Source organism: Ictidomys tridecemlineatus, chromosome Y (assembly GCF_052094955.1).
Source record: "Ictidomys tridecemlineatus isolate mIctTri1 chromosome Y, mIctTri1.hap1, whole genome shotgun sequence".
Classification (NCBI taxonomy): domain Eukaryota; kingdom Metazoa; phylum Chordata; class Mammalia; order Rodentia; family Sciuridae; genus Ictidomys; species Ictidomys tridecemlineatus.
This window is the reverse complement of record NC_135494.1, coordinates 14,685,076-14,692,207: the sequence shown is the minus strand read 5'-3', so window position 1 is coordinate 14,692,207 and position 7,132 is coordinate 14,685,076. Positions and strand designations below refer to the sequence as shown.

General features: G+C 35.8%; 1 long non-coding RNA gene across 1 annotated transcript; it reads left to right on the top strand.

Moving 5' to 3' along the window:
• The first annotated feature begins 4,978 nt into the window (after window positions 1-4,978).
• LOC144371869 (uncharacterized) lies at window positions 4,979-6,829 on the top strand. The gene is made up of 3 exons (XR_013431970.1): window positions 4,979-5,094; window positions 5,491-5,526; window positions 6,599-6,829. It is a non-coding gene; the product is annotated as an uncharacterized LOC144371869 (long non-coding RNA).
• Window positions 6,830-7,132: the final 303 nt, after the last annotated feature.

Here is a 7,132-nt window from a genome sequence, read left to right as displayed (position 1 = left end):
ATTTGGCAATGATGTTTTGGATGTGACACCAAATAAACAGAAAGTGAGTAAAAACGTTTTTTTCTTACTTTTGGATGTCCAATCACAATGAACTTCATTATAATTAATTTTTTTGTATATCGATGACCTTATCAACAGAGTTAAAACACACACATTGAATGGAAAAAAAAATTGCAAGTCATATATTTTCTAAGGGAACCATATCTAAAGTATATAAAGAATTTCTACAATTCAAAAAAATAAGATTATGATTTAAAAACATGTAAAGGACTTGATATAATAAAGAAGATTTACAAATTGTCACCAACCCACGAAAAGATGTTCAACATACCATTCCTTAAGGAAATGCAAACCACAAAGAGATACTACTTGACAGCCATAAGGATACCTATTACTCAAACAAAGGGAAACAAACAAACAACCCCAGAAAATAACAAGTCTTGGCAAACACGGAGAAACCAAGAACCTTGGGTGTTGTTGGTGTGAAAGTAAAATGGCCATCATTGTGGAAAATATTACAGCAGTTCCTCAACAAGTTAAACATAGAATTATCAGTTGCACTTAGTATATTCCTCAAAGAATTGAAAAGCAAGGACTCTCTTGGCACACACTAGCAACTCCAGCAACTTGGGATGCTGTGGCAAGAGGATCACAAGTTTGAGGCCAGCCTCAGCAAACCAACAAGAACTTTAGCCATTTAGCAAAACCCTGTCTCAAAAATAAAGGACTTGGGATGCAGCTCAGAGGGATTCAATTCCCAGTACCAAAAAAGAAAAAAAAAGAATGAAAAGCAAGAACTTGAAAAGATGTTTCTCTCCCATGTTCATAGTAGGATTATTTATAATAGCCAAAATAGAGAGAAATGCATGTTTTTATCAACAGAAAAATAAACAAACAAAATATGGCACATGTATATAGACATACAACATATGCATAGACACACAATATTATTCAGTCTAAAAAGGGAAGGAGATTTTTAATACATGCTACAACATGGATGAACCTTGAAGATCTTATGCTAAATGAAGTACATCAGTCACAAAAGGACAAAGACTGTATGATTCCTATGAGATGCCTAAATTAGTCAAATTTAAGGGGACAAAAAGTAGAATATGGATGCCAGGTGCTGGAGAAGGGAGGATTGGGGAATGACTGCTTAACTCAGTGGAGAAGATAAAGGAAGAAGGATGGTGGTGGTGGTGGCCACAGGGCAGTCTGAGTGCATTGAATGTCATAGATCTGTATCCTTCCGTGGTCAAAACGTACATTTTACATCTTACATGTTTTTTTTTTAACCATAAAAATCGATGTTTGCTCTTCAGCCTCATGTCTTTATTTTCTTAGCTGCCTCAGAGTAAATTTGTAAAGAAGACATATTTTCCCTTCTTTAACTTACATTCATTACCATCTTTCTGGACCTTCCTCACAAACAAAATGATCTAGTGAGATTAAATCAATTAGACTCTGGAAGCATCTGTGATGTCTATAATTTATACCAGAATGGAAAATCAACAACAGAGGCCTGGAGCTCAAAGATAATCAAATCTATCTCCTGAGTTTCCCAGAGGCCTGGGGGGGGGATGGGGGTGGCGTGGATTTCATGACCTGAGCAGATAACACAGCTGCCTGGTGATGCGATGGGTCGGATGGGTCCCCTGGCATGAATGCTTTACCAGAAGCCAGGAGGTTTACGGCTGAGAACACTTGTGGTGCAAATCACATTAACCAGCAAGACAAAGTGCAGTACTGAGCATTCAGTAAACAGCACAGTCATTAGGAAAACAGGATTAGGTCAAGGGTGAAAGAAGCAGGTACAGGATCTAAGACTTTGGAGCCTGTGATTCCCAGTCACAGCACTGAGTGGCTACAGGATAGGGAGAGTAAACTGCTAGCACGGAAGTGTGATTTAAGGTTAATTGCAAGGTGTGTGTTATAGAGTTCCTCTTAGATTAAATGAGGGCACACAGAGTGGTACAGGATATGCACTCTATCAGAGTTTACCTTTGGTATGTAATCCAGTGTTATCTATTCCATAAGGAAAGAAGGAGTTTGCTTGCTTTTCATAAATTTATCAGAATATATTTATCATAATATATGAGAAGGGGTGTAATGGAAATACATTCTTGAAAAGCCAAAATATTTTTCCTCTGGGAGAAGGGAACATATGCAAGGGAAATAGGCAGGAGCTCAGGAAGTGGAGTACAGTCTTAGGGTTCTTTAAATCCCCTCCTTGCCCTTCTTTTTTTCTGGCAAACCACAGAACATTTTCTCTAGCTTCTTCTCCTCAACCCAGTTCATTGTACCACATCCCTTGGGTCAGCCTTGACAAAATACTCCTCTTCCTCCATGATTCTTATCACTTAGGGGTTTTATTACCATTCAATATAGGAAAATACACAAAAATAGTATGTAGAGGAAAAACAAAGGTTTAGGAAATCTCAAAAGGATCTTTTAGTCCTACTGTCTGGATTATGCCAAACTACAGATGGAATCAGATCTGCCTTCTTCGAAGTCCATTTCTACTGCTAGATGGCCTGGTGGAATGACCCTCTTGTCATTTCTGTTTCTTTCATTTAAACAATTCTAGAGAATGCCCATGATATTACAATTCCAAAGCTATGTGATTGTTCTATGAACTCTTTTTTTTTTCTTATTTGTGGATTGTGTTTACCAAATTTCTAGTTCAAATGTCTAGGGAATTGTGCTGAGATATTATTATTAGATATTCTGTACATTATTTAAAATATTAAGAGATATTAAACAACAAACATTCGTGATTATTTATGCATGTTAGAAACTTATTAGCTATAGTATCTTGATGTTTGCAGGTACAGCCAGAGAGGAGACTGGGGGATCTTCAAGGAAAACAACTTTTTCTCATCTCTGCCTCTGCAACCATAGTTGTAGGCACACAATAGATGATTATGAAATGGTCAAATAAATAAAAGAATGAACTAGAGAAGTAATAATAAACTGAATGGTCTTTGCTAATGGAATTGCCCACTAATCATGTTTTAAAAATTCATTTCCTCTTTTTTTTTTTAAGATCTAATCTGGAGTATGGGTAGAAATAGACCATAAAGGTGAGTTTAAAACAACAACTTGGGCTGGGGCTGGGGCTCAGTGATAGAGCACTTGCCTAGCATGTGTGAGGCACTGGGTTTCATTCTCAGCACCACAAATAAATAGAGTCCTTCGACAACTAAGAAAATATTTTAAAAACAACAACAAGAACGAAACCTCCTGGAGTAAAACTGTTGTGAGAAAAATTATAATTATGTTTAGTTAATATTGAATTAATATTTTAAGATTGAGTATTTACTATGTGCCAGGGAGCTTTATCCTTTATGTACTATTATTTTGATTAAGTTCTTTCATTAAAAGATTAGTTGAGGATTAATGTAATCCCTTACATGAAAATTATTTTGTTTGGTAAAAATGTCAGTTTGCATTTTAAAACTGAGCAAAGTACACACTAAGTACGAAGTTGGTGTCCTTGATGCAGTCCGGGTCATCAGCAGCTTTTGAAATATTAGAGTGCAGATTTTCACATCCAAACATACTGCTTCAATTTCATAAAAATTGGAATAATCATGAATAAGTTCAGCAAGATACAAGATTAATATATAACAATCAATAGTATTTCTACACATTAGCAAGGAACAATGTAAAAATGAAGTTAAGAAAAGCAATTCATTTACAATAGCATCCAAAAGCATAGTACACTTAGGAATAAAGTCATTTATTTATTATTATTTATTATTATTTTTTTCAGTGCCAAGGGATCGAATTCAGGGCTTACACAAGCTGGGCAAGTGTTCTACCACTAAGATACACCCCATCTCCAGGAATAAATTTGAAAAAGAAGTGTTGATGGTGAAAACAATTAAAGAAGATCTAAAAAGGTAAATTATATTCATGAATTGAAAGGCTCAATTGAGAAGAAAAAAAAAGAATGGGAAAAAATATTAGTAAGTCATACATCTAAAAAGGAACTTACAGTTTGAATATATAAAATTCTTACACTTCAACAACAAAAAGTCAACTAATTAAAAAATAAGGAAAGAATATGAATAGACATGTTCCCAAAGAAAATAGGTAAGTGACCAAAAGTCCACAAAAAGATGTTCAACATTATTAGTTATTAGGAAAGTAAAAATTAAAACCATAATATGATACTGATTTATATTTACTTAGATGGTTGTAAGATGGAAACAAACAATAACAAGTGATGGCAAGGATGGAAAAATTAGAATGCTAATATGCTGCTGGTAGGAAGGTCAACTGGGGCAGCTCCATTGGAAAATAGCTTAGTGCTTCATTCCAGTATTTAGAATAGAGTAACCATGGCCTAACAATTCCATTCCTCGGTATATTCAAGAGAAATGAAATAATGCTCACCCAAAACATTTGCAAAATGTCCATAGTAGCATCATTCATAATAGCTAAAAAGTAGAAACAACCCACATGTCTCTCAACTAATTAATGTCTAAACAAAATATATCTACATGAAAGAATATTATTGTCTGAAAATACACATCAACAACATGGAATTTGGATGAACACTGAAAACATTATGTTAACTTTTACAGCCACTCACAAAAGCCTATTTATATTGTCATCTATGTTTATATGTCTAGAACAGGAAAATTGGACAGAAAGTAGATTAGAGGTTGTCAAGGCCAGACAGGGAAGACTGGGAGGAAATGTACTCCTAATGAGTACAGGATTGTTTTTCAGGATGATGAAAATGTTTTAAAATTGTGGTTGCTGGTGAATATAGTAAAACCCAATTAATTGCACACTTTACATGTTGAATTACATGTTGATTGAGATGTTAAAAAAGATCTTAATACTGGAATCTGTGTTTTGAAACTAGCTTTGTAGCTAACTCTTCTCCCTTGTTATATTTTGTTTAGAATTCAGTAAAGCTGATAATGATTCAAACTGTTCTAAGGGAGGAAGCACACTCTACCTTCCAGGTCAAGAAAAGTACAATTTTCTACCAAAGATTCCATGGGCAAGACGAGGAGGATCCCACACTTCTAATGTCCTGCTTCAAGTCTTCTGAAGTGATTGTTGTACTGCCGTGAGGTTAGAGTCTGCCATTTAGACACTAAGAAAAAAACCTGTCATTGGGGTGACAGCCCCATACCATTCCTGATTCCAAAATGCTTCCACTTTTAGGGCTAGGTGACAGATATGTTACAATGTCATTGTACTGCACTAGAGCCATTCTCTTAGTGAACTCGTGGAGGATGAATGCCACACAGTATGGATACAGCATTCTTCACTGGTGATTGAAAAACTTGAGTTTCTAATGTTATATTATAGAACGATTTGAGAAAAGAGAATAGAGAGACTAGTCCAGAGCCACTTTATCAACAGAACTGAATTGCCTTGTAGAAGATGGTATCTTGATGCAGTACAAAATAAGATGGTAGGTTGACAAGTAGATGACATATGTATACACATTTTTTTTTTTTTTAGTGTCTGGGACTGAACTCAGGGCCCTATGTATACCAGGTAAGTGATCTTCCGTTCTTCTACTGAACTACGTCCCCAGCCTCAACTATGATAATTTTGATGACTGATGATATTAAACTTCTGAGCTTACTAATACGTGAATCAAGTTTTGAAAGACAGAGAACGCTGTCCTATGACTAGGTAGTAGAGGCATAGCCACCTCAAAAAACTCAGACCTGAAATTTTATTCATTAATAACATTATCATTTATTTTAAAATGACCTTATGGCTATAACTAAATATCAACCAAATACAGTGCATAATCTTTGATCTAATTCTGGAATTTAAAAATTTCAATAAGGAACATTGTTTAAAAAATAAGGAATGCTTTTTTTTTCATTTTCTATTTGTTCTTTTTGGATATACAAGTAGAGTATATTTTGACATATTATACTTCAATGGAGTATAATTTATTCTAATTAGGATCTCATTCTTGTGGTTGAACATGATGTGGAGTTACCATGGTGTATTCATATATAAACATAGGAAAGTTATTCCAATTCATTCTTCTGTCTTTCCTATTTCCATCCTCCCTCCCTTCCCTTCATCCCCCTTTATCTAATCCAATGAACTTCTATCTTCCCCATCCTCCACTTATTTGTATGTTAACTTCTACATATCAGGGAGAACATTCTTTCAGTTTTTTTAGAATTGGCTTATTTCGCTTAGCAAGATGTTCTCCAATTCCATTCATTCACTGGCAAATGCCATAATTTCATTCTTCTTTATGGCTCAATAATATTCCAATGTGTGTATCTACCACATTTTCTTTATCCATTCATCTGTTGAAGGTCACCTAGGTTGGTTCCATAGCTTAGCTATTGTGAATTGAGCGGCTATGAACATTGATGTGGCTGTGTCACTGTAGTATGCATACTCTTCAAATAAATGGTACTGGGAACACTGGATATCTACCTGCAGAAGATTATTGGTTTGAATTTCGGTGTTTTAACTTTCCTGTTTTCTGTTTTAGAACTGGTGTGTCCAAGGAATTTTGCTTTTTATTTATTCCAGAAAACAATTTTGCATTATTACTGTATTTCACATTACCCCAGCTAAATTTCTATTTTAGTGCATGTTGGGAGCTGATTTACGGACAACATACAGATGTGAGGGCTGCTCATTTCTCAACTACTCATCTCAGGTGAGTTGATCCAATGACAAGGTTGGCCATCACCATTATCTCAGTTCTGAAAAGACGAGTACAGGTGGCAATGTAGGATTTGAGGGAATAGTGGAGGAATTCGACAAAGGACATGAGACCCCTGATGAAAACTGTGGTGTGGGGAAGCAGGCAGCCAGGGGTGACAAGAGAAGGGAGTTCCAACTGTGAGTCTGTAAATGGAACATGGATGATGGTGAAATCTGAGCCCAACCCACAGGCTGTGTTACGGTTTAGATATGAGGTCGCCCTGAGAGCTCTTTTGTGAGACAATTCAGGAATGTTCAGAGGTGAAGTGATCAGGAAAGCTGAAACCTAATTAGTGGATTGATCCATTTGAGGGGTAAGTAATTTGAAAGGACCACTGCAATGGGTGTTGACTTAGGCAAGTAGGATAGGGCTAGAGGAAGTAGGTCACTGGGCTATGCCTTTGGGGTATATTAT